This window comes from Centruroides sculpturatus, unplaced genomic scaffold (assembly GCF_000671375.1).
Source record: "Centruroides sculpturatus isolate CEXI.00-Female unplaced genomic scaffold, Cexi_2.0 scaffold523, whole genome shotgun sequence".
Taxonomy (NCBI): domain Eukaryota; kingdom Metazoa; phylum Arthropoda; class Arachnida; order Scorpiones; family Buthidae; genus Centruroides; species Centruroides sculpturatus.
The window spans coordinates 181,685-190,327 of NW_019384774.1; the positions used below are offsets into that span (position 1 = coordinate 181,685).

Genomic DNA, 8,643 nt, shown 5'->3' on the forward strand with positions numbered 1-8,643 from the left:
AAAATACAGTTACAAGTGGCTTCCAATTTTTTTTTGTTGTTAACAATATGGAAAAGAATGAACTACTACTACTTTATAAATAAAATGAAAATAAATAAATAAAAACAATAATAAATTTTCTCCCCAATAGAAATATCGGGGAGGAAAACTGTTTAAAAAAATATATATATAAAATTGGTCTTTGTGTTGTGTGTATGTGTGTGTATATTATTTTATAACTTAGTAGTTAAACCGGTGTTACTGGGGTACTAGTCGCCTCAGACTTTTGCATGCCTTCACAGTCGGCCTAATCCACTAGCAACCTTTGTAAAGGGGGGTAGAAGCTTTCTCTGTACACGTTGGACGTGTCGGGACGGTTCCATTATAATACAGCTAGGTCTGGTTTATAACCTTGAATACTGGATGGGAAGTTTTCGCGTTTTAAAAATCGAAATTTATAACCTAACAACACCGCTTTAGTTTATTTTTTTTATCCTTGTTTAATTTAACGTAAAAAATAAAAACGGTTACGAAAACCTGAATTTAAAAAAAATCATTTAACATAAAAACGTGACGCATCGCGGAAGATTTTTATTTTTTTAATATATTTTTTCCTGTGTTAGAAAATACCTCTTTTTNAAATTTAAAAAAATTAAAGTGAAATTACCGAGTGGAAGATACCGAAAAAGTGTTTTAAACATCCTCGTAAACATCCTGAGATTCGAAGTTGGGGTGAGAAGGTTATCACACTCGACCGACACCATTTTATTTTTTTAATATATTTTTTCCTGTGTTAGAAAATACCTCTTTTTAAAAAGTGGTTCCTCCCGTCTCCGTGGTTACGTGGTATCAGCTGAAAACTCTCTGTAAAGACCTGTTGAGTTAAATACGTGTATCGACATATTACTTTTTTTTTTTTTTTTTTTTTAGTCTCTTTCAGTCGGGTAATTTAAAGAGACTTAAATCATTTGAAGACGTATCTAGTAAGCTTTAACTTTCATTCACACAGTTTTTTTTCCTCCTCCTCCTCGTCCTCCCCTACTTCTTGCAACCGAACGTCTAAAAACCTGTTTAGTTCTAACACTTTGCTGTGTCTAAATTATGCATTTTTAGAATTTGGTCGATGATGATCACTCAGCAGAACCGTAGATAAGACCTGTTTTTTAGTATTTAAAATGTGTTTAAACACGTGGAAGCGATTTAAATACAATTACTTAAATAATAATAATAATAATAATTTTTAATGGGAATTCCAATGATTAGCGTATACATTACTAAACTAAAGAGATTAAACGAATGATAATTGAAAGTAGTTAAATTAATGAATTATGTTAGGCCATGTGCAAAATTTAATAGGGCTTAATTAGAAGAAAATTTAAATAAACCAATGGCAATTAAGATATTTGATAAATGGCATTAAGTAGAGTCCAATATTAATTGGGTTGGCGCTTTAATTATTATTGTGTTTTATTTTTTTTTTAATTTATTAAAAATAAAATCGGAATTACCAATCGTAAAGATAGGATTGAAGCGATGTAAAATTCCTTATCTGATGAGGCATTCTTCTAAAATTTCATACGTTTTACTTAATAATATACACTGAAATTTTCTAATTTCGATTAAGTTTTAATTCAAATTTATTAATTATCAATGCTTATTCGAGTGTATTATCTCGAGAACAATTTTTATTTATTTTATCATAAAATATTACAATAAAAATTTTATAATTAACGTTATAATTTTTCTCNTTTAGAATTTGGTCGATGATGATCACTCAGCAGAACCGTAGATAAGACCTGTTTTTTAGTATTTAAAATGTGTTTAAACACGTGGAAGCGATTTAAATACAGGCTGATTGACACGAATTTTGAACACGTTGACAGCTTAACACTATTAAAAAAAAAAAAAGAGAGAGAGAGAGAGGAGAAATGTTTTAAAATTTGATTAAGTCGGGGTGTAAAGGCGTAATTGTTGTGGTTATTGTATGTAATTGTATCTATTAAGTCGAGGCGTGTCGTGCCGAATCGAAATATCTTAACTCGTTATTGCGTATTTATATATATATATATATTCGATATCGCTGTATAAATAAGCTGAATAAATATATATATGTTAATTCGTTATATCGTCCCGGGGATGTTATTTCCGTGCTCCGCCCTATACACAAAAGATGGTGATTTTGAGGGGATTTAGAGGATTTAAAAGCCCCGGGGTTCTCTAACTATCAGTAGATAGTACAGGCTTATATAAATACTGTACAACCACTTTGAAGAGAGAGAGATTTTTATCTTATTTCCAGGAAAATTCACTTATGTATAAAACTCGGTGGTTATTTACAAGGCATGCAATTTTTCTATTCTATATAAGGAGAGAAGGTGGTTATGATTCATGCACTTTTCAATGTCTTTATTCATAGGAAAGTGTATAAAAATAGATATTTTGGTTTTTATTCTGTGTTTTTTTTTTTTTATTTAATACTAAAACCCTTCAGAATTTCTTATTATTATTATAAAATTTCTATTATTCGATCCATAATAATAATAATACACGTCGCTAAACTACAGCTACGATTTTGGCTATGATTCAAAAAATTCCTACTATTGTTACGTATGAAGCATGAACGTATTTTAATGAATAAAAATCTTTTATAAAATTTAATTCCGTTTAAAAATATATATACTGTATTTTATTCCTTTTGTAATCCAGTTACAAGTACAATTATCTTGTTTTTAGACCACAAATTATATGCGAGTCATTCGTTAGAGAGAGAGAGAGAGAGAGAGATTTGGTAGTGAAACTGTTGTCCTAGATTTGTGTTAATCACCCCCACTTCTACTGTTTTGACTCAGTAGCCTTGCTAAAATTCGCAATTTTCTACGTGGTAAAAATTGTTTTATAACGTAAAACCATGCGTAATTTAAGTACTGGTCGAGGACAAAGTCGCTGAAACGTTTAACCAGTCGGAGTGAGTGAACGGTCGCAAAACATCTGCCAGTAATTACCTTGTTAATGTGTGTAAATACAGTACTTACTTTATAAATAAAAGTTGAATAAGTGCATAAATTTATCCCACTTTTTTTTTTCGTTCATCTATCGAATGCCTCCACCCTTAAAAAAAATAAAAGAGGAATCGATTATTAAATTTGGTAGAGGACACACACGTGTCGGTATATACTTAACCCCTTGTTTCTAATCTTTTTTAAATGTGACCGATCTATGTATAATGAAACTGCCGGTCACGTGTCCGAAAATATATACCTTTTTTTTTTTTTACCTGTCTATTTACGTCGGGTGCTATTTCCGTATAAAACTTAAGTGGACTAAATTAGAATTTACAACAGTCTGATTGTTTTTTTTTTTAATATTTTAATCGTTGTTATTTTGTAACGGGCGTATTTAATGTGTTAAAATATAGAAGAATGAGAAGGGTGGAAGATCATTTTACGCTGTGTACTAGCGAAAATCGATGCAGTACTCTCCCTTTCGTGCTCGTAGATTCAGGTTGTCGGGCTGCTGCAGGTCTGCATACGAGGTCAATGCACCCTATAGGGAGAGTGGATTAGATATTAATACTTTTATATTCTCTTCTTTTTGTTCTGTTTTCGAAAAACTTCTTTTAGCGGTCGGATAAGTAATCGCATTTCCGGTCCCGTTTGACTTCCTGTTTGCACTTCGTTAGATAATAACCGAAAAAAAAATTATTTTTTAAATACTTTAAAAAATATATTATTAAATTTAAAAAAATTAAAGTGAAATTACCGAGTGGAAGATACCGAAAAAGTGTTTTAAACATCCTCGTAAACATCCTGAGATTCGAAGTTGGGGTGAGAAGGTTATCACACTCGACCGACACCATAAGTTGTATACGGATGGAATTATCCAGATAAGAATTGTGTACTGGCAAAAATTTACGTACAGAACATGTAAATCAGGCTGTTTTCTTTGAAATTTTTGACCAAGCTGACGAGGTTAGTGGGTCAAGCGAGGATCAAACGTGACGAAGGTAGCACGTCCCGAGTGACACGTTGTGCAAGGAGTTGTGTAGTAGTAACACTATACACGTTTACTCGAATAATCGGTATACTACGTATCTTACTAATATAGAATTTATAAGAGAATTGCGAAAGATGTTTTCCCGTAAGCATTTTTTTATCAGTTAAACTGTTATTTATTTATTTCTTTTTTTTTGTCTGATATTTTCAGACAATATCTTGTCGATTGTGACTGTTAGAAGATAGGGTTATCTCCCTCACTTCATTTATTGCTTAACTACGCTCCGTGTGCAATATTTAGATAGCGAACTATCTGAAAGTGGAGATAAATTCACTAGGAGTGCATGCTCGTTGACCTTTTTATGGTATAAACAAGATTAGTTTTTAAAAAAACACGAAAGATATGTTCATGTTAATGTATGAAACATAGCTCACCTTGTATTCCTTTATGTTTTTTTAAACCGTGATTATAGTTTAACCTAGAAAATCGGGTGTAAAAAAGGGCGTTAATCAATCTCCCCACAAGGTGAGGGTGTGGTAAATATTCTGGGTGTAGTCCATAATCGCAGTTCAAGGTCTGGGACACGGTTATCTTTGGACAATGTCCTGATTTACTTATGGTCAATGGATTGAATTAACATTCTCTCTCTTTACTCGACACACGAAACTACTGATTACTCCCATTAACACCCCTACTATTGAACGGCGTGATTCATTCGTAACACTTTCAAACTTCTCGACAAATGTACCGAAACGAATTTATAAACGGTACTTTTTGTTCCACATTCATTGGTTTTAAAGCTTAACGGATAATATAACAATAAACAAAACGTACTGTTTAAACACCAGATAAAATTCTGTATACAAAAAAAATACTCCATTGGGAGGATAAAGTCTTTAAAGATATTACTAAATTCCGTATTTTAATGTGGCCGGAAATCCCTTTGTGAATTAACACCTGGTATACTGTGTTTGACCACATAGGAACTGTAAAGCGGAGGATGGGTGGCATTTCCTCGAAACATTCCTAAATCTTCAAAGGATGCATTCTACAACCTCAATCCAGCATATCCCCCAGTGTCCTTGACTAGTTTTCGGCCCATTTATAACAATCGTTGATGTCTCCGAACGTCAGCCAATCACGCTACGAGAATTTAAAAATTTGAAATTTGAAATAACGTATTAAAAAAAAACCAATCGTTTTCCTAGAAAGTTATTACGTAATAAACGGATTTTTTTATTTTTGTTCTCGTTGCGTTTTAAAATACAATTTCTTAAAATAAATGATGTTAATTAAATCAAAGCAGTTTTAACACGAATAAAATGCAAGAATGTGCAGTAAAAGTTACAGGATCCGGATTTTCTACATGAAAAATCCGTATAAAAACCTATCGTTTAGGTTAGTAGATAAGTATTAACAGGATTACCAGTTTGTTGCGGCTCTTGCACCATAAAAAAAATTGTTTTTATTGCCATAAAATTTCTGGTTTTCTAAAATTATTATTCATACCCCCGTTTATGCCGAAATTACGTGAAAAATAATAATAATTCCCTTCACCTAATCTTACTTATGTCCTAATCGTAATTACTCTATAATAGATAGGTCATTCGCATATGACTCATTTCATCCACCTTGATGAAATTTTGCTGATGGGGTGAAGGCTTCGGCCATTTTTTAACTCTGGCCTACATATCTAAAAGCATACAACACACATAACATAGTCAATTGATATTTAATTCGCACTTTCTCCTTTGGATTATGTAAATGACGTGTGTGTTTTCTTCGCTTTAGAGAACATTCTATATAAACTAACACCCGGGTTGGTTGACCCGTATCAATTAAGGTAGTGTGTTTCGTTCGGTCTTATTGTTCGATAGTGTTTTTTTTTTTTACACGCAGTTTTTGGGCTACTAAATTATTGTTACTAGTGTTTAGGTTTTCGTGGATATCCGCAGGAAACTGTATAGGGTATAACGCCCCTTATGGGGAAGTAGACAAGTGAGTTCAAGGCGTTCGGTGTCGATAACCTCTGGCGTCAGAGCGCGAAATCTAGGTCAGGTGTTGCGTCCGCAGGTGAAAAAAGACGGATCGACGTGCGACATTGACCCGGTAAGGGATGGAGAGAGTATTACGCATGCGTTGCTAGTACAAAAAGTAAAAATGTCCCCCAACCGGAGAGGGAAAAAATAGGCCAAGTGTTTTTTTCTTTTCTTCTTCTTCTTCTTCTTCTTCTTTTTAAGTAGCATTTTCTTTTTCAATATATATATAAATATATCTTACAGCGTGTTTAGTTCTTATTGACCCCCCGCTAATAACTGTAAAAGCTAATGTTGCGTGAATGTAATTCATCTTTTAATCGTTACAACAAGCATAAATACGCGTTACTTTGTATAATAATAAGAACATTTTCTATAGTTTATAACTTTAAAATGGGTTATTGAACTTTTGTAAAGAATGGCGACATTGGGCCTGGTCCCCTTCAAGCAGGTATTGGCCCTTCCTTTCTTAGAAACTGCCCGTTGTTTTCTATTGTTAACTGGAAAGTGTTTACGGTTTCTGAGGAACCGTAACACAAAAACTTATTGGAAAAAAGCCGAAATTCCCGTTAAAATTCGGGTTTATGCAAAATCATCGACGAGTCAACGAATGATTTTTCAAAACGTCATCCGCAGCTGGTGTGACGTTTCAACTGTCGTTTTAAAAATACGCTAACGATGGAAAATATTATAGAATAATACATCTTTTTTTTATACGTTCCCGTATTAAAGAAAACACATAAAAAATGCCGAGTTTCTTTTATTATTATTATTATTATTATTATTATTCATTCATTCGCATTAGTGACGCTGTAACGTGCATAAATGACATGCCTGACAACATTAAACTGGGAGACGAGGGCAAAGAGGGTAACAAAAAAGGGGGGGTGTCTGAGAGGTCGATGTCAACGACCCACGACGGACGAGATACAGTTATTTAGAGCCTACAGATATACAGTTATTTGGGTTATAGGTTGGGAAGAGCAAAGATCCGAGGGTTGACGGGAAACAATTAAGGCAAAAGTATTGAAGATACTGCCCTATATCTTTAACCACTGTTAAGGGGCCTCATAAATTCCCTTCAGCAATAGGTCTGCAGTTGTTAAGTGAAAGCAAACCTGTTTAACTTAGAGAAAACAAAGAGAAAATTCTGATATATATACACTCTCTAGACGAACACGTGCTTCTATATATATATATATTTTTTCTTTTTAAAATATAATTTAAAGCCATTTTGTTAAAAAGAATAAATGAAAGAGATTCATTGATGGATGGTTACACAGTTAAAGAGTTTCTTAATTGGTGTCAGATTCCGTTATTGCAACAGAATAACCGCCAAATATAGCTTCATCTGTTAATATCTGCCACCGAGCTGTAGCTATCCGGTAACAGAATTCTAATTAGAATTGAGTAGATGTTTATTATTATTATTATTTTTTTAATACGTATATTATTAATTTCATTAAAGTGCTGTTTTTATTAATAGCAAAATTTTTTTAAATACATTCTAGTTAATGGCTTTATTAATATAAATACTTTTATTCTTCACATGTCTGACCTCTTATAAACGTTCTTGATCCCTGCCTGCTTGGAAAACACTTTGCAATGAGCTTTCAACTTGGAAAACTTCCATCAAATTTGCTATTTTTGTTTTTGGCTTTCCAGTAAATCAACAAGGCATAAGGTCAATACAGTCGACTCCCCTATAACACTGTTGATTATTCCGTTTTATATGAATTCCATGTTGTACGAGTCACTTAGATTTTACAAATACGTGTGCCGAGCTGTGAACGGCTCACGTATTTGTAAAATCTAAGTGACTCGTACGACATGGAATTCATATAAAACGGAATAATCAACAGTGTTATAGGGGGGTCGACTGTAAATAATCATTTATGAACGTTTATAAACGTTTGATTTAATTGTATTCGTATTCAGTCGACAACTTAAAACGTTATCTCTGGAGGGATAATTATAAGCTTTAAAAATAGCAATAAAATCTCGACTTTTGTTTTTAAAAATACTAACAATTCATTGTTTTCTTTTGATAATTCTTTCTACTGATAATTGGGTCAGTTTACTTCTCGAAACATTTTTATCAATTTTATAATAGAGGCCACTTAAAGTACTAAGTGCCGCTCCTTTTACGTAATTGTTTAAACATTTGATTATCTCGTGAATCATTCTTAAAAACAATATTCAAAGTCTACACGATTCGAGACACGTCTAGAAAAACAGCAGAAAAATCTCCCTTACGTATCTTGCTGTATTATCATTTTTTTTTTTATTTATTTAAGTGTTAAAATTTTGGCAGTGTCATCAACATATAAGCAGGAATTTGTCGAGTTGTCATGTAAAAAAATAATAATAATTTTTCGAAAAAAAAATAGCATTGCAAAATTTTATCTTAAGTGTCCTTTGTCCATCCTTCAACTCTTTATAGAGGAAGAAAGGAAAGTGTGCCACACACATGTGTCGAATTTCGGACACATGCTGGGGATCTGGTGGACATCTGGACGTATATAAAATAACCTATTCTAGAAAGGGGGAGAGTATAAGTATATAAATTAAAATTCTAAACACTAGATAAAACACTGTTCCTGTTTTAAGTGTTTATGTTTAAATTATATATAAA

The 8,643-nt window shown here is 32.6% G+C and overlaps 1 long non-coding RNA gene across 1 annotated transcript; it reads right to left on the reverse strand.

Annotated features, from left to right (window-relative positions):
- Positions 1–3,573: 3,573 nt before the first annotated feature.
- Positions 3,574–4,670, reverse strand: LOC111629063. Its single transcript, XR_002757272.1, has 2 exons — positions 3,739–4,670; positions 3,574–3,649 (listed from the first exon to the last, which is right to left on the reverse strand). It is a non-coding gene; the product is annotated as an uncharacterized LOC111629063 (long non-coding RNA).
- Between the last annotated feature and the right edge of the window lie 3,973 nt (positions 4,671–8,643).